General features: G+C 36.7%; 1 protein-coding gene across 18 annotated transcripts in view; it reads left to right on the top strand.

Annotated features, from left to right (window-relative positions):
• Positions 1 to 19,954, top strand: part of BAZ2B (bromodomain adjacent to zinc finger domain 2B) — a 356,824-nt gene that overhangs the window by 161,753 nt on the left and 175,117 nt on the right. The gene's annotated exons all lie outside the window — the stretch shown is intronic.

Genomic DNA, 19,954 nt, shown 5'->3' with positions numbered 1-19,954 from the left:
AACTTTATCAGGTCTTGATCTTATTACTGTAAATTTCTAACTACTGAAATCTATAATACAGTAGTGATTTTTAACATTTAAAAATATTTTAAATAAATTAATTTAGAGTAAATTCACTCAGTGGATCTACTTTAATCCTATTTTGTTGGGCATAAAGTAGTGACTCTCAAATGTAAATATATATGGTAGATCTTAGTGTTTGTTATAGCATTTTTTGAAAACTGGTTCATTTTTCACATTTAATATTTTTTCAGAGAGTAGGGGAACTTTTATTGTATTTTAAAGACTTTGTCCTCTTTGAATCTGCACTCGTATATAACATGTTTATTCCTAATTTTGTGTTTTTTGCTATCTATCTGTAGTTTAGAACCTGTTTGATTTTGTTAATCAGAAAGTTATTTCCCTGACTGGATATTTTACAGCAGAATAATAAAAAATTTCTGTTGTAGCTTGTTTAGTATTTTGTCCTTTAAATGAAGGTAACTTTAACTCCTATTGGATCAAAAGGGTGTTGTTTTGTTTTTGTTTTGAGCTTAAAAGTGCTGACTCTAGACAGTACATTTCAAGGGTCATATTAATAGAATATTTTATTGTAACTGTTATAAATTCAAGAATTTTAAGTGGACATGTAGAATTAAATAGTATCATATTTAAATAAGTTAAAGATTATGAAGTATTCATTTGAGAGTTTCCAAGTGATTGATTAATAGAACTCTTACTTTATAATAATGTCAGTGTTCTGAGACTTTCTCCGGCCCCCTAAGGAATAGAGGGTAGATTTCAAAATCAGTTCAGGTTGAAGGTGTTATTGAGAGAATAGTTCAAGTGTTGACTATGGGATTGAAATAAAGTGAGGTCAGAGAAGGTCAGAGAAGTGAAGAAATGAGTTAGAGATAGAGAGCCTGGTGAAATGAGATGATAAGGTACTAGAAGAATATTTTGGAATTTAACTTATATTTAGTTTTGTTGGTATTAATTTTATTAGTGCACTTATAGTGTTAGTTTTTAATGCTTTGTCTTACCATGCTTAAAATGATCAGTTACATCATAACTTATGACGTAAAAATAGCTTTCCTACTTTTATTAAAAATTACTTTTCTTTACTAACTTCACTATGTTTTGTAAAGGTTAATCTATATCAATAGAAATATATAGTCTAAAATTTGAAATACTGAAGGACATATAATTTTATACTGTATATGACTTTAGAAATATTAATGCCGGAGAGTAAATTTTAGGTTTTTTTATTTTTGAGAGAATCACAGCTGGTAGTGCTACTTTGGCATTGTTCAGCCCCAAGGTGCTTAAAACCCCCAGTGCCACAGCTGTGTGTGCTCGGAGGGTTCTGTGAGGCTTGGAATGAACCCAGGGCCTTGCTCATGCAAGATAGCCACATCCCAGCTCTAAACAGTAGATTTTTTAAAATTCACTTATTTACTTGGCTTTTGGGTCACATCTGGCAATGCTCAGAGCTTATTCCTGGCTCTGTAATCAGGGATCAGTCCTGGTAGGACTCAGGCACCATAAGTGCTGGGAATTGAATTCAGGTTGGCCATGTGCAAGGCAAATTCCCTACCTGCTGTACTGTCATTCATGCCTAGTACATTTTATTTTTGAATGGAAAATTACTTTATTCGTCTTTTGTTACTTTCTTCTTGTTACGGTTGTAAAGATCACTGATCACTCACATACTTGCTTTCTCTGAGCTGGACACTCTGTTATAGCACTGAAATCATCAAGTCTGTGCCACTGGGATTATGTCGGGTGCATGTTGGATGATGCTGGGACTCGAAACACAGCCTAACTGCAAGGCTGATTTTTACTACTGAACATCCTTGCACACCTGATAGTAAATTTTAAATGTCAATTAGATACCTATAACACTTGAGATAAAATCAAGTGTGGCAATACTGGTACTTGTCTCCTAATATTGATTAACCCCTATACTGTTTCCCCTAGTGTATAACTATTTGGAATAAAAGGATAGTTTCCTAGCTTCCCTTGTAGCTTGATGCAGTCACGTGATTGTTTTACTAGACATATGTAAGCAGAAATTTTCAGAAAGCATCCTTAAAATAGAAGGTGCATTACCTTTTTTAACTCCTCACCTTTCTTCTTTGCCGCCTGCAGTATGGATATGTGGAGCCATAAACTGACAATGGGAGGAGCAGTAAGAGAGAAAGTTCCCAAATAGCATCAAATTACACCCCACCTGGCTGTGCTGGCCAGTCTATATCTGGTCTTTGATATGCCAGCGATCAACTTCTGTCTTTCAAGGCACTTGGTTGGTTTGAGCTTTCTGTCACTGTCATGCCAGACCTAATTCTGTGCACCAAGATGATCTGACAACGGAAACTTATGCCATTATTAAAATGACTTTGATTTGTTTACATTTCATTTATTATTCTTAAACTCTTTGTCACTTTGATGGCTTGGATGTTAGGAGAATAGAAAAGGGACTGATCCATTGTGTGTAGGAGAGGAGACTAGGGAAACCTTTGCAGAAAAGACACATCTGGGCTTCAGTTTTGAAGTATGAATTAGAAAGAATACAGATAAATGAAATAGGTATATAGATTGGATAGGACATATGTTCAGGGACATGCAAGTATTTCAATCACATATTTTTGAAATATGAGCCCAGGGGAGTGCTCAGTGATGTAGGGCACCATTCTTGCAAGCCTAAGGCTGCAAGTTCAGTACTAGGGCTGTTACATGCAATTTGAGCACGGCAGCTCTACTGTCTTTGCCCCTGGTGCTTCGAGCAGTCTGACTGCAGAGCAGCCAGGTATGTGTGAGCCCCACAGCGAGGGTGTGCAAACACTACAACTGAAAGGAGTGCTTTGTTGCCACATGTTGGGAGCAACATAACCTGATTGATGCCTGTTCCCCAACAAGCACAGCTAAGTGTCCAAGAAACACAGGCAGATGTGATTGTGACCAACAATAAGGGGAGGAGGGACTGGGCAGGCAAAAAAAATATTGAAATTTGAAGAAAGTGAACTTGTGTCAAGTCTTTAGGAATTTATGATATCATAATTTAATAATTACAATGTACCTAGTGATGGGTTCTTTTAATATTAACCATTTAAATATTATTTATGGTCTAAATATATGAATAGAATTGAGATTAAAAATAATTTATAACCACTGCTTTTAAAGATACTACGTACCTTTTATTTGAGTCTTGAAAACTTTTAGATGATGTGTCACTATATTTACAGATGACTAAATAAGACTCAGAAAGGTCAAATGTAATATAGTTAAGTATTTGGAAGTATAAAAGTCAACCATTTCCAGAAAGAATCTGATATTTATTATCTGACTTTTATTGTTCTACTTTCCTAATACCAAGGTAGAATCTTAGTAAATTAAAAAAAAATCTTTTCATAAAATATAGTAAGAGGTGACGGAAGTAAAATCTGTGTAGAAATTTTCATATTTTTATGCCAGCTATCTAAAATATTAAAATTAGCTATGTTAAATTTAATTTAGCCAAACATCTAATAGAAAATAAAACATGACTTAAGCATTTTATTGTACGGAATCTGAATTTTAAATAGTATCTTTAAAATTAGTATGTAGTAGCTATTTAAATTATCTAATAGTTTAATTTTTAATTGCTAATCTTAAGTGAATACTTGGAAATATAAAGCCCTCACCAATCTCTACTTCATCTTTTCCTAAAGTTGCACTGTTATATACCATAATGGAGCATGCATAATATTTTCTGTATGAGTGCCTGCAAATACAAATGATAATATGTTGCACATATCCATCTAAGCTTTTTTTAGGCACTGTGATTTACAATACTGTTAATGATAGGGTTTCATAAATATAGGGTTCTAACACTACACCCTCCACTAGAGTACTGCCAGCCCCCACAATTTACCCCTCACATTGCCTTCTCCCCAACCTGTCCAACACCGTGAGCACAGTTCTGTAGATTAGTTCATCTACCTGGTTATCTTAGGCCATCTGTTATTCCCTGCTATGTGTTCCTTATATCCCACATAGGAAGTACATCATTCTGTTTCTGTCCCTCTCCTTCTGATTTAGTTCACTCAGTATGGCACTCTTCAGATCCATCCACATAGCCACAAGTTGTATGATTTCTTTTTTTTTTTAAGTTATTTATTTTATTGAATCACCATGTGGAAAGTTATAAAGTTCTCAGGCTTATGTCTCAGTTATACAATACTCAAACACCCATCCCTTCACCAGTGCCCATATTTCACCACCAAAAACCCCAGTATACCTCCTACCCCCCGCCCCCCACCCCCACCTGCATAACTGATAAATTTCACTTCATTTTCTTTTTACCTTGATTACATTCCATATTTCAACACAAAACTCACAATTGTTGTTGGGGTTTCCCCGCAAAAAAGACAGCCCTACTGCCAAGGAAGCGTTTGATAATTAGTTTTCCATTGCTGAGAATGAAGAGATATGAAGTCCTGCTGTTCCAAGTACATAACTCTTTTTTATTTTTTTTTCTCCTTCCCACGCCACCGAGTTCATGCCTGCTTAATAGTCCTCATAATATGGCGGATGCCATGCCGCTTCTCCCCGAAAAGGGAAAAAAAAACCGAGAAAGAAGGATCTTTCCCCTCCTCGGCAGGTATGGGGCTATGGCTTAGTTCACAGTCTAGAGACATGGCTGCAAGCAGTTTCTGGGACCAAAAGTAGTCTAGTTGGCCTCTGAAACCTGGTCAATCAGCAGCAAAGTGGCCACTCAAAAGTGTGGCCACCCGTATCTAATCTGGCAGAGCACTTGCCGTTACTGGCCCTGACCCGAGACTGCCCAAGCGTCCTGCTGTTCCAAGTACATAATTTTTTTATTTTTATTTTTATTTATTTTTTATTTTTATTTATTTATTTATTTTTTGCTTTTTGGGTCACACCTGGCGATGCACAAGGGTTACTCCTGGCTCTGCACTCAGGAATTACTCCTGGCCGTGCTCAGGGGACCATATGGGATGCTGGGATTTGAACCTGGGTCGGCCTCCTGCAAGGCAAACGCCCTACCCGCTGTGCTATCTCTCCAGCCCCTATTTTTATTTTTTTTATTTTTCCCATGCCACCAAGTTTGTACCTGCTTAATAGACCTCATAATATGGTGGACGCCACGCCGCTTCTCCCCGAAAAGGGAAAAAAACCGAGAAAGAAGGATATTTCCTCTCATTGGTTGGAGTGGGGCTATGGCTTAGTTCACAGTCTAGAGACATGGCTGCTACTTTGATTACCTTCAATATTTCAACAAAAAAACTCACTATTATTCTTTGGACTTTCCCCCCAAAGTCAGCCCTGCTAAAAAGGAACCGTTTTACATTGCTGACAATGAAGAGATTTTGGCTGCTGTCGGGGCCGCATGGTTCTGGATTTCTGTATAAAGTCCAGGGAAAATTCTGCCAGAAATTGCATTACTGTAAGCTTTTACTTCCCTTTTGTGATGCTCATAAGATGGGAAAGCCTGGAGAGAGAAACCCTTCGCCCCTGACGCCGCATGGGGCAGTGGCTCAGTTCACAGTCTAGAGGCATTTCTGCGAGCTACTGGTGTCCAAAGTAGTTCAGTTGGCCTCTGTGATCATGCTCATGCAGCAGCAGAAAGGCAACACACGTGTGGCCGCTGCGCTTAAATCTCAGAGGGCAGGGTCGGTACCCCCGGCTCCCCGGGATCTCCCGCGCGTCCCGCAGCAGCTGGCTGGTACCTCCATTTTGTGCTCAAAAAGCGGTGATCGTCATTCTGTGCCCAGAAAGGAAGGGTTGAGAGAGAGAAACCTTTTCTCCCCTGGCACCGCATGGGGCAGTGGCTCAGTTCACAGTTTAGAGGCATTTCTGTGAGCTGCTGGTGTCCAAAGTGGTTTAGTTGGCCTCCGGGATCATGCTCGTGCAGCAGCGGAAAGGCCTGATTTCATCCTTTCTTATGTCCAAGTAGTATTCCATTGTGTATATATACCAGTTTTTTTTTAATCTAGTTTTCTTTATCTACCATATAAACTTGTTTGAGCATGTGCTCAATTTGATATACTCTTTTAGTCTATAAGGTATAGTTCTTATCTGAAAAGTCTAAAATAAAATACAAGAAAACTTTAATGTAGTCTAAAGATAATTTTAGTAGCATGGGAAAATATGAGACAAACTAGTTTTGAACTTTGGTTTGGCACCTTCTTATTTTAATAACAGAATTTACTTCCTACACTAGGTAAATATTTTTAGAGTAAATTGAAATTTAATCTAGCTAAAATGTCATTCTCTTCCTTTTAATAATTTACAGAACAACAGTGCACACTACTATATTAACAAAAGTGTTTTTCTTATAAGTAGATAAAATATAAAATAGCCAGTGAAAACTATTTAGGGATGAGAAAAATGTAATAGACTTACCTAAGGGGTTATGGTATGTGACCCCTTCTTTTTTTTCAGGAAGCGCAAAGGAAAATCGACAAAGGGAGAAAAATTTTGATTTTAAATAAAACATCTTTTTGTACAGCATCAAAGAGTTTCCTAATATAAGCTTGTTGTAGATGCTTAAGAACAATGGAAATATTCTTGATATATTTGGAGAAGAGAGGTTAGGGCTATACCCAGCAGAGCTCAGGGGACTTACTTCTAATTCTGTGTTGGGTGATCACTGTTGGAGGCGCTCAAGGAACCATTTGTGGTACTAGGACTGAATCAGGGTGGGCACTTGCAAAACATGTACCTTACCCTTGTACTATTGCTCCACCTTCTGATAAATTTTTTGTTCAGTTACTTTTGGTTTAGCTAGGTTTTGAGGGGCCACACCTGGCTGTGTTCAGGACTTATTTCTGGCTATGTGCTCAGGGATTAATCCTGGCAGTGCTAATGGAACAATATATTGTGCCTTGTAATTGAGCCAGGATCCTCCACATACAAGGCAAGAGCCTTACATCTGTACTATGTGATGCATTTTTGAAAGTACGTAAAGGCATTAGGTACATAGGTACATTTGTAATGCATGTAAATATTTCCACATATAAAGTGGGCTATTTTGTATACAGTAGATCTAATGTTTGGGATTTTATATTCTGATTTTCTATTTAGGAAGAAACTCAGTTTTTGTGTATCAAACTCATGATTTTGAGGGTTCAGGTTGTTATGTCAGTGGTCAGGGGTGTTTGTCATGTGTGCACCAGATCATGCATTCTAGCTCCTAGGATCCTCAGCATCACAGGGTGCAGTCCTAGTTGTCTCCAGTCCTAGACCCACACCCACATCACTGGCACTAGCATAGAACTGTCAGCTTGGTTGGTTGTGGTCCCTAGTTCCCTGAGCTTTGCTTAGAAGGCTCTCCTTTGACCCCCCCCCCCTTTCCCCAAATCCTAACAATCTCATGACTTGTTTCCTTTCCTCATCACAATTCATTTCCTGCTTTTATAGTCTGGTTTCTTTCTATTCTCAGTGTCTGACTTATGGATGAGAAATTTTGGAAAACTTAGATACTTGCTCCCAAACTCAAATATCACCTCTCAAATTCAAATGTTACCTCTCCTATAAAACCTCTTAATTTCCTTGAAGTAGTAATGAATCTCTCTGTCATTTCTGCTTTCATAGTATTTATTTCTATCATAACATTGTTTTTGAATGCTAGTCCTTGTTTTGTTAGTTTTTTGTTTGTTTTGTTTCATTTTTATTTTGGGCTACATGTTCAGGGTTTACTCCTGGTTATACATTCAGAGATCATTCCTAGTGGGCTTCTCGGGACCATATGGGGAACTGTGAGTCAAACCCAGGTCAGGTGAGTAAGGCAGACACTCTGAGTAAGGCAGACACTATCTCTGGCCCCTCAGCACTACTCCTTGAACCTTAATATGAGGATATGTTCTCTGGGAAGAAAATAAGTTTACTATAAGAATTTGTAAGTTCTAATGTCTAGTACAAGTATATTTTTTGCATAATCTGGATGCTTTCCTTATATACAGTTTCTACGATGCATTTTCAGGGTTATGATTGTGGCAGTCTAATGAAAAGAAACAGAAATATATTTTATGTATACAGATGTTTGGGCTGGAGCAATAGCACAGCGGTAGGGTGTTTTGCCTTTTATGCGGCTGACCAGGGTTCAATTCCTCCACTCCTCTCAGAGAGCCTGGCAAGGTACCGAGAGTATCTTGCCCGCACAGCAGAGCCTGGCAAGCTACCTGTGGCATATTCAATATGCCAAAAACAGTAACAACAAGTCTCACAATGAAGACGTTACTGGTGCCTGCTCGAGCAAATCGATGAGCAACAGGATGACAGTGACAGTGACAGATGTTTTATTTTCACCAAGGAAAGGACAGAAAACATCAAGGTAATTGAAGTTTTTTCCTTCATTCCTCAACATTTGTGGAGCTCTTATACTTCTCATGTCAGTATGTTAGGGATGATATAGTCAAATTTAATAATAGGAAGGAAGAAAAGAGGTAAAGAAATACATAAATGAAATATTTTCAGACATAAAGATACAAAGGAAAGTTGAAAATAAGGGCACATGCAGGGGATTATATAAATCTATATTCCTCAGTTCTATGCTGATATAGTGGGGTGTGTGTGTGGGGTGTGTGTGTGTGTGTGTGTGTGTGTTTTCAGAAAGACCTACTTGAAGATGTAATACTGTGTTGGGAAATGAATTACCAGAAGGAGATATTCTTGGAGCCAGAGTAATAGTACAGTGGATTGGGTGTTTGCCTTGACCGCTGTTGACCTGGGTTCGATCCCTGGCATCCCACATAGTCCATGGAGCACCACCAGAAGTGATTCCTGAGTGCAAAGCCAAGAGTAAGAGTAACTCTGAGCAATGCTGGGTGTAGCCCAAAAAGTAAACAACAACAACAACAAAAGAAAGATAACCTTATGAGGATCTGACAAATAAGAATCATAGTGCCAATGAAATTGCATCATTGTAAATTGGGTAAAAACAGTAACCAAGTGTCACTGAAAGTAACTAAAACTTCTTCTTAAAGTAAAGAAAATTCACTAGAAATATTTGGGATTCTTTGTCAATTTTACGTCTCCGTTTTTTTTTTTTAACCGCTTCCCCTTTTTTTTTTCCCACTGAAGACTTTTTTGAAGAAAGCTGTATCTTATACATTGCCACAATAAAACATTTTACTCTTCATATAAATTAATGCTTTTGGAGATTTTATGCTGTTATGTTCCTTATTTTGTCCTTTATCAGAAAGTTTTCGTTATCTCACAGAGAACTTTGTGACTATTATTCCTTGATTTAATAAATACTAGATAATGCCTTCTGAATTTTTGTAGTAAATTGATAAAGATGGAAAACATAGTTTCTCTTATCTTTTTAAAAAGCCTAATGGATAAACTAAAACATTAACTGGTCATCACAGATGTGGTAGAACTGTATATGTAAACCAGTTTTCATTATAGAAAGGGCAGTGTTGTCTCTTGGGAGGAAAGTAAAAGACACATTAAAAATACTCTTTACAAAATGGAGTGAAATTCATCAGTTATACAGTTGGAGATTGGGGGGGCATGGATGGGGGTATACTGGGGTTTTTGGTGGTGGAATATGGGCACTGGTGAAGGGATGGGTGTTTGAATATTGTATAACTGAGACATAAACCTAAGAACTTTGTAATTTTCCACATGGTGATTCAATAAAAATTAAAAAAAAATACTCTTTACAGTAATTTTCCATCCAACATATTTAAGCATAGTGGGGGTCTTGGTATTACTGTTTGAACAGAGATTCTTATGTTGTAAGCATTCTTTACAAAGAGCTTATGATTCCTAGCTAGATAGCAGGTGTTTATGTCTTGAAATACATGGGAGTATCCAGTTTCTCTTCAAAGTGGAGGATTACTACTATTTTTTCAATCTATCTTTCATATTTTGCACATGTACATGAGATAAAAAGAAGATAAAATATTAAGGATTAGAGAAAGATTTCATAAATTTTGTTGATTTTTCTTGGAAAGAAGTGTTTGGGTATTAAAAGGGAATTTATTTTAGAGTGGGTGAGAGCATTTCAACTAAGAACCTAGGTCTTTTGTCATGTAATATTCCACATAGACATAAATCCTTTCTATCTTAATATTAAGTATGCAATCTCAGAAATAAGACATGTCATAGACATATGACAAGAGGAATGACAGTGTGACCAAAGTGAAATCTATGTGTGTTGTAAGTGCATTGGCCAAGAGTTAGTGGAGTTTCTTAGAAAATTAAATTGTTGGGGCAGGGGAGAAAACTCAAGTGCTTGAATACATTTCTAGGATGTGTGAGGCTCTGAGTTTATCTTTGACATCACATGTCCCCCCGAGCACTGTTTTGTATGTTCCCCATTTTCTTGTAATACATGCAGTTCTATTTCTGTATGAATATGGTATTCTCGGTTTGTACTCCAGTAATCAGAGTTTGTTACCAAATGATCATCTATCCCCTTGTTTTGTTTCCCTGCAGAACACTGATGGGTAGATCACTTATTTATTTATTTCATTTAGAACAGTTACCTAAGATTCCTTTCATTTTATTCCAAAGGGAAAAGCACATGAGTATTTCATTCATTACTATGAACATTTTTTTAAATAAAATTCCTCTGTTATGGGGCTGGAGCGATAGCACAGCAGGTAGGACATTTGCCTCCATGCAGCCCACCCAGGTTCGATTCCCAGCATCCCATATGGTCCCCTGACCACCACCAGGGATAATTCCTGAGTGCATAAGCCAGGAGTAACCCCTGTGCTGGGTGTGACCCAAAAAGAAAAAAAATTCCTCTGTTATTATCTTGAAAAACAGAAGAACATCATGAAAAGAGTGTTCTAAAAATCTCACACCAAACGCATACAAAATTCTGAAAGGACAAAATTTGCCCCCATACTACTCCCATATGGACTGGAGGGATAGTACAGCTGGTAGGGTATTTGCCTTGCATGCAACACAGACCCGGGTTCAATTCCTCCGCTCCTCTTGGAGAGCCTGGCAAGCTACTGAGAGTATCCCGCCCACACGGCAGTCTGGCAAGCTACCCGTGGCGTATTTGATATGCCAAAAACAGTAACAAGTCTCACAATGGAGACATTACTGATGCCCACTTGAGCAAATTGATGAACAATGGGATGACAGTGTTACAGTGCTATTGCTCCCATATCAGAAACAAGACCAGAATGTTTTTTTAAAGTACTGAACATTGTAGTCTTTGGTAGGGGGGAAAAAAGATCATATATAAGTACCAGTAATTCATTCAGAATTAAGTATCTATGAGGAACACAAAAATACAAATCTCCAAAGATATGCACATCAGTGTGAATTGTAGCACTAATTGCACTAGCCAAGATATGAAAACAACCCATGGTGACCTATAACTTAGTTTTTTTCCTTTTGTTTTCTAGAACACCATTTTAAAAGGGATCAAGAGGATATTATTTATTCCCTTACTAGGTTTTTTGGTATTCCACAAGTGAGTGAGATTTTTGGTCATTGTCATTCTCCCTTTAATTCACTTCACTTAACATGATAATAAACAGTAATCAATTAATTATAGCAGAACTTGAGCATTTACAAATAGAACTGTATTTCCTAATTGGGGTAGAGGGTACAGATGAGAAAGCATCTAGAAAATAGTGGTAGGATATTGGCACTTTGGTAGTGGTTGTGGTATAGTGTCGTTGTAAACTGTAATTATTAATACAAATATTACATTGTAAAAATTATGCCCTCTAAATAAATATAAGTTAAAAAATAGGTGTTAAGTGACTGAGGAAATAGTTGGAAAAACTAGAGCACAAGCTTCACATGTAGGAGTTGCAAATTCAAAATCCCTTGCTTGATATGATCCCAAATGGAAAGTGAAAGAGATTAATATAAGAACTTGGAAACCAAACCAATTATGAAAATCTACAATAAGCATTGGCTAAAAAAATTTACTGGAAGCATTGTTGTAACTCCTGCACACTATTATTAGGGTGGATTGGGTGGGGGGATGGGGAGGCGCAGTGTGTGAGCCACAACTAGCAGTGCTCAGGGGTTACTTTTGGATCTGCACACAGGAATCACCCCGGGTGTACTCAGGGGACCATATGGAATGCCTGGATTGAACTGGGTCGGCCTCATGCAAGACAAAGACCCTTCTAGCTGTACTATCACTCTGGCCGCATTCCTGTGTACTTTCTAATGTGAATTTCACTTAGTTGGGAAATAATTTACTTTATTTTAAATTAATGTCAACAATAAAGAGATTATTCTTGCTTGAGATCAAAGAGATCAGGTTCATAATCATCAAAAGTTGTATTTTCAATGATAGCGCTATTTCTAATCCAGTTTGTTTTAATTACTGCTCTGTCATAACTTTGGCATACTGAATATTGGATTTATAAATATTCAGTAAGGAAGCTTTTTGTTAGTCATATTCAAATAAAGTATATTTTAATCAGAAATTATTCTTGGAGATTAAAGAAATATTTGTGTATAGAACTATCCCTCCAAAAATATATTTGCCTCACTCCTAATATAATTATCTCTTTCATTATATATAATGTTAGTAGTACTCAGAAATTAAATAATAAGCTTTGATATATTGCTTTAGTTATTTATTAAAGGCCTGCTTATTTTAAGGGAATAAATTATGCAAGTTTCTAAAAGACTGTGTCAAAGATTGTCTGCTTCTACAAATTTAGGATTGTTCAGATTGCTGTATTAAATACAAAACTGAAAACAAACTTAAAGACATCCCACATCCAGTACTCTCATTTCCAAATCAAATATATAGCATGACTTCCTGGGTTATACAGCCTACAGATGGCAGAGATTTTATAATCAATGTCTAATTTATAATCCAGTGTTTTCTCCTGAAAAATAGTAACTTCTCACATTATTTGAGAAAGAGGATCCATTTTTAGATGATTTTTCATAGTAGAATTAGAATGCCCCGCTTTAGATGATCTTGAGTGCACAGTATCTTTTATATACTTTATATTATTTGCTTTCCTTTTATTTTCACTTCCATCCTATTTAGGTTATATATAGATTGCTGTGTTGATTTTCTTACTAGTTTCTCTGGCTTTAATATTGTGTCACATCTTCTCTTCAGATTTAATGTGATAATAGATTTGAAATTGTTTTTCCACACCCTTTCCATATGTAAAATGTTTCTTTATTTTAGAAGATTCCTTTTCTACTTTTGCATGCTAATCCAAAAGCTGCACATTCCAAAAGACCCAACAAAAATTTCTTTGTCAGTACTGACCATATTTACCTAAAGGGAATGACTTTGGAAATCTAGGGTAGTGTCTGTAATTATTTGACATCTAAAATAATAGTATCCCATTATCCTATAGTGCTCTAATAAGAGTCAATTTTAGATATCACTTGATCAAGTCACCCTATTTTACAACTAGTTGAGTGAGTGGTTTTCTTAGAGTCAAATGAATCACATAATAATACTTGGAGGGTTCAGAGAAGATATGTAATTAAACTTAATTCTCCTAACCTGTAATCCAGAATTCTTATATAACATACTTCCTCTCACTGTAAAATACCTTGTATTTTTAGATGTATTTTCATTAGTACATTTATTATTTCCTGTACTTGAGAGTAATAATGTTTTAAATTGCTCTGTACTCCCCTTGATGTTTTGCAAATAATGACCTTAATTTACAATTTATTTTTAAAAAAAATTTACAGATATACCCAAGATAACATTGCTTTGGCCTGAGGGGATAGTATAGGGGTTTAGGTTCTTACCCTGTGTTCAGCCAACCCTGGATTGATCCTTGGCACCTCATATAGTCCCTGGAGCACTGTCAGGTACGGCTGAAAACCCAGAAGAGAACACTCATTTCATCACAAAACTAGAAATTTTTCAATATTTCTTCATTGCCTTAATGATTCTAATCGCTAATAGGATATTGCATATCAAATAATTTTTAGCAGATTGTGCTTAATAGAAACATCATTTTGTTACTAGACTACTTGTTATTAAACTATATAAATTTGTTGTTATTAAAACATAATTCAGAGAATTATCCATAATATTATTTAATTTGTCTACCTGTTTAAAAAAGATACATTTTTGGGGGAAAAATTTACATCATTAATTTACAATTTTGTGTAATTCTAGAAGATCAACTCTTCATCTGTATGTGTGTAGGAGTCACCACCTCCACTATTACATAAAAAAAATTAATAACCATTCCCATGTGTGAGATTAAAAAAAAAAGAAACAGTAAAGGAACAACAAATGGTCTAAGTCATCAGAACTGAAGATTTTGTCTATAGAACTGAGTTTACATTAGGCAAGTCGGTGTGGCAAGAGTCCTTGGGATACTGGAGGGAGGAACTGGATTTTCTGTTGCTGGCCAATGTGTTGGAATCATGTGTGCATGAAAAAGTATGATCAACAGTATTGTAATTCCCAGTATCTCCATAATTTTTTTTAAGAAAAACTACTTAAGGGCAATATTTTTCAGGTTTTAAAGTTTGATGAATATATTAGATTTAAAAATATGTAGGTAGGACAAGAATTATAGGAAATATATATATATTTCACTACTCAGCATAAATGAAAACAGTACATTAGAGGGCAGCTGAAACAGGTATCAAGTGAATAAAGCATGGGCTTTGTGCTTGTAGTTGAGATATATGTATCATCTGCTTTAAATCTATTACAGAGGTGATGTCAAGGTGAAAGCAAGCTTGTAGAATGTTGGAAATCATTGATATTCTGACTTGGAGGCTGTAAATGACTCAGTGGCAGATGGAGTCTTTGTCAAGCAAGAAAAATGGCAGCTTTGGAGCATCATAGATGTTTTGCTAGCAGCTCAGCACACAGGCTGTGACCTTCTAGTTTTCAGGAGTCTTTATGTTGCTCTGATAAATTGTTCTCAGCTTTTATTCACCTAAAGTAGATAAATAGTACTTACCATATTTCAGTCTAAATTGAGGTGTTTCATTATAGGGAAATAAATATTTATTATCTAGCTTTTAAAGAAGTAAGTTTTTAAAAGAATGTGTATTTCTTGATCTCATAAATATTTCTCATTTGGCTTATAGAGTAAAACAAGAGAGTTTAATCAGAAAATATTTGTAAATCATAGACTACTAATTCTAAAAAAATTTGTAAGGCTTAAACAAACTCTTATTTTACAGATGAAGAGTCTGATTCTCCGAAACTGATTTAACTAAGGCCACCAAACTTGCTAACCAAAACATTAGGTGCATTAGATTATTACTTGTTATACATGTAAAGCATCTTTCTTTGTGGAAAAAAAAAACTACTCCATTTGATTAGTACTTAAAATATCATAAAGTGCATTTACTTACCCATGATAGATCGATAATAAGAGCATGCATAATTTTAGAGACTTTCACTCACTATTTAGTTGTATGCATTTCCTTTTGTTGTTATTCTGTTGTGGGTCCATAACTGATGGTGCTCAGGGAGTACTCCAGAGGTTGTGGCTGGGATTTAGGGTTGCTCTAAGTTTATGGAAACATACAGTACTGGGATTGAACCCAGGCCTTCTTTGTGCAGAACATGCACACCACCCCTTTAAGCTATCTCCCTGACCCAGTTGCTTACATTTTTATTGAAAAGATTTGTTAAGCTTTTATTTTATTTTTATTTATTTATTTATTTATTTATTTATTCTTTTTGAGTCAAAGAATAAGCCCCAAATAAAAGCCCCAAGCTTTTATTTTAATCTGTCATTACGACTACTGGAGAGAAATTTTTGTCTAATCTAGAGTTTATCTCTTTTATACTTAGATTATTAAGTTATATATATGTTTAGGCTCTTATTATTTCTTCTTTTTTCTTTTATTTTTTGAATCACTGTGAGAACAGTTACAAAGCTTTTAAGTTTAAGTCTCGGTCATACAATGATCAAATATCCATCCCTTCACAAGTGCGCATTTTCCACCACCGGGAGTCCCAATATACCCCCCAATTCCTTGCCTCCCTCAGCCTATGTGGCAGATGATTTCCACTTTACTCTCTCTCCACTTTGATCACATTCAATATTTTGACAAAAGACCCACCATTGGGGAATATTTGGAATTTTCCCCAACTATCAGACCTGCCGAAAAGGCATCATTAGATAATTTGTTTTCTATTGCTGATTATGAAGAGTATATGATGTCACGTGGCCTCTGGCCATGCAATTTTGGATTTCTGATATTTTAGTAATAAGTCTGGAGGGATTTCTGCCAAAAGCCTCTGGGTTCCGAGATTGGTTTGTGTGCCTCCGGGATCATGGCTGTACAGGACCCAGGAGGCGTTCGTGGGTGGCAACTTGGGGCCTCATTGGGGCATGGAGAGGGGCCAGTTTCCCTCCCATCCTGTGGGGCCCCATGTGTCACATCACTGCAATCTCGTACATGGCTGTCTGATAGGCTCTGAAAAGGTGGCGGCCACCACGCCACCAGGGAGAAAAGGCAGAAGGGACAAACACCTTTCCCCACCCAGGGTGGCATGGCACCATAGTTTACTGTTCAGTCCAGATGCATTTCTGACAAAAGCCACTGGGTTCCAAGATTGGTCTGTTTGCCTCTGGGATCATGGCTGTTCAGGAGCCAGGAGCTGTTCGTGAGCGGCAACTTGGATCCTCGTCAGGGCGGGAAGAGGCTCTTATTATTTCTTAATAGTACTTAGTTTTTGAAAAAAATTATTTCATGTTTTAATGAAATATCTTCCAGTTTTGAGAGGAATAGTTCTCCACATGAGACTATATTAATGTGTGGCCTATGTTTGATTGAAAAGTTGGACCTACATTGAAGATTAATAAGTCGTGTTTAAAATTAAAATGAAAGCATTACAAACCAAAGCCTACAGTAACACTTGGCAGTGTTAGAGTTATAGAAAGGAGTCACAGAAACATCCGTTGCTCTAGAGGGTCAACTGCATTCAGTGCATTGGGCTTTTACTTGCCAGTGTCTGAAGAAGAGTAAGAGAAATTAGCAACTATGCAGAAGCTGTCTGTGCATTTCTAAAAACAAAAATGTAGAATAGTTTTACTTATTTCAAAATTAGGGACATATTCTGAAAGGTTATAATATAAAGATATCCAGAATCTTGAAGAATATTTTAAAGGATAAACTTGCCAGAGCTTTTAGACAAAATATGAGCAATAAAAATATTAACTCACCATCCTAAAATAATCCCTATCAATGTATATATTCCCATAAAGCTGTTTTACCCAGCTTCTGCTTTCCTTTAAATATAGTTTCCCTTCCTTCCTTCCTTCCTTCCTTCCTCCCTCCCTCCCTCCCTCCCTCCCTCCCTCCCTCCCTCCCTCCCTCCCTTCCTTCCTTCCTTCCTTCCTTCCTGTTGATATTGATGCTGCACTAACAGGAGTTACATGCCTGGCTGTGAGTAGCTATGGTGCTTTCTGGGGTTCACACAACAGGTTGCAGTGTTGCACACTTGAGTTTTTTGTTTACTTTATTTGTTTTGTTTTTTTAACTTTGTGCCCCATAATCGCAGCCCTTGCACATGTACTTTCAAATGAGAAACACAAGTTAAGGGTGTGATACTCAACAGGGGTTGGTCTTTATATGTGCCCATCAACTAATGGTCACTCCTCCTGTTCAGAGCACTTAGACATCTACTTATTTGCAATGCCCACCGTGATTTGTGCACCATTATGTAGTACTTACACATACTTGGCTGTGAGTGACCAATAATCTCTTTCAGTACCAGGATTCACAGATACAGATTTCAGACTCAGAGAACAGAGCTTCTGGTTTCCCACTGGACAGATATGGAACACCAGGGATTTGAACTCATGACCATACACTTGTAAGGCTAAATACATGCAAGTGTATGGTCTAATCCACTGTGCTATTCATCCAGGATCCTAGTCTTGGGTATGAGGTAAATGCACTGAGCTAGGATTAAATGATGACTGCTTTGTTACTCAATAACTATCTAATGAGTGAATTAGATAGTTCTCTTACATGTGAATACTGAGAATAATACCGTGAATAAAATAAACCACTCATGGACCTTGCAGTCTATTGGCAAATCAGAAATAGGTAACTTAATAATTAATATATTAGATTGCAATAAATGCTATGAAGAATGATGAAGCATTTTAAGTACCTTTAGCAACAGGATTTGGAGTTAGCATTTGGAACAGTATGGTCATTGAAATATCTTTTAAAAGATGGCAGTTTTTCTTAAGAAAGTGAGAGCACATGCTCTCATGCTGTATAGCTGCATGAGTACTATTCCCATGAAAACAGTAAATGTCAATAGAGGGGAATTGTTCTTTGCGATTTCTAAGAACAAGGAAACCAGCCTGATTGGGGATGGTATGAAACAGTATTAAAGAAACAGTATTAAATGAAGCCAGAAATATTTCACACTCATATTTCTACATTTAAGATTTAAGACTTTTTTCCCAGATAAAAAGATGTCCCAATTTTATCCAAAGCCCTTATTGTGCTCAAACAGCAGCCCAGGGAGTAATTTTAATGGAGAACTAGATGTATAGAGTATTGCATGAAAAATAAAATTTAAAAGTGGAGGGACTCCCAAAGGATATTCAGGGAAATTGGGGCCCACTCCCAGCAATTTTTTGCTAACCAGGTTAGTGATTCAATGTGAGGGACCAAGGATGCATTGCTGCTTGGTTCCTGTGATGCTAGGGACCACCTGGGCCACTGTGGTAGTGCTTGAGGGTTGCCAGGGCCAGACCCCTACAAGGCTAAAAAGACCACATTGTGTTGAGGATCGAGCCAATGTACTATCACTCTAGCCCAATATTTAACTTTTTAATTTTATTGTTCAGTGAGATATGTTTGAGAAACATTGGGTTAAAGTTAAACACTGTTAGATTTTATTTAGCACCTATTTCTGTACATCTTTTAATGTTCTGATATGTTTTGTGGATTTCCTAGTTGTTTGACCTTATCTTCGAAGAAAATCATAGGAGACCAGTGTTTGCCATGCTTTGGTAAATGCTTGCCGCATTTGCAATAACACAGGTTGCTACTTGTTAATTAAAAGATTTTCTACTCTTGGTGTTTTGTGATGCCACTCCTAACCTGCTTTTTCAGCAAAGACTACTTTTCCCTCGATATCTCTCATAACTATATGTCTCTCTTCATGACGCCCCAAATCATCAACAGGTTGGTATCCTGTCTCTTCTGGATTGTCACAGTAGCTTCCTGACCAGTGGCCTTTAGACTAAACTTGCAGCGTTCAAATTTATCATCACTCTAGATGACGATTTAATTGACGTCACAAATCTAATGAGGGTTTCACATACTTACAATTTTTTACTAGTTTCACGCTTCTATTTTAATATCAGTAAATATTAATCTAGAACTATGAAAATTTGAGGTGTTGCATATTTTCAGCATGTATAATATCTCTTCAGTCTGTCTCCTGCTTAAAAGTAAAATTTTGCCTAAATCTCCCACAGTTAGTGTTTTTCACATTTGAAACCATTTATACTTCTTCAAGCAGGCAGTTAGTGTATTTTGCCCTTGTTTAGTGTGTTCATCTCTGACATGGCTTTCACCCAGTGAGTTGTCTAATTTGTGCATTTCTAAGGTTTTGAACAGAAATAATCTAATCTAAGGACACTTTTAGCTCTTTTTAGCTGTGTCAGGTGCACTGATGCGTAACTTCATCAAAGCATTTTAAACAGTGAAAGAAAAGTCTGTACGTCTAAAGTGTAGGAATATTTACAGTTAAAAATGTTTGTCATCACACCATGATTTATCAAGTTGTTTTAGACATTAAATGTCCTGACACCAATCCCACCACCAATCCCACCATCAGTGTGCCTTTCCTTCCTCCATGTTCCCAGTTTCCCATCTACCACCCCAGCATTTCCCCTTGCAGGCATAAATAAATTTACTTCGTGTTGATTGTTGTTACGACACAAAGGCAAATGGAATTATCATAACTTGCATCAGTACTAGTCAATTTGTGATCATTTTTATTTCTCACAATGATGTTCCTAAAATCATTAAAGAT

The sequence above is a fragment of the Sorex araneus genome, chromosome X, assembly GCF_027595985.1.
Source record: "Sorex araneus isolate mSorAra2 chromosome X, mSorAra2.pri, whole genome shotgun sequence".
Taxonomy (NCBI): domain Eukaryota; kingdom Metazoa; phylum Chordata; class Mammalia; order Eulipotyphla; family Soricidae; genus Sorex; species Sorex araneus.
Note: the sequence above shows the minus strand (reverse complement) of the source record. Positions and strands in the feature narration are given on the sequence as shown.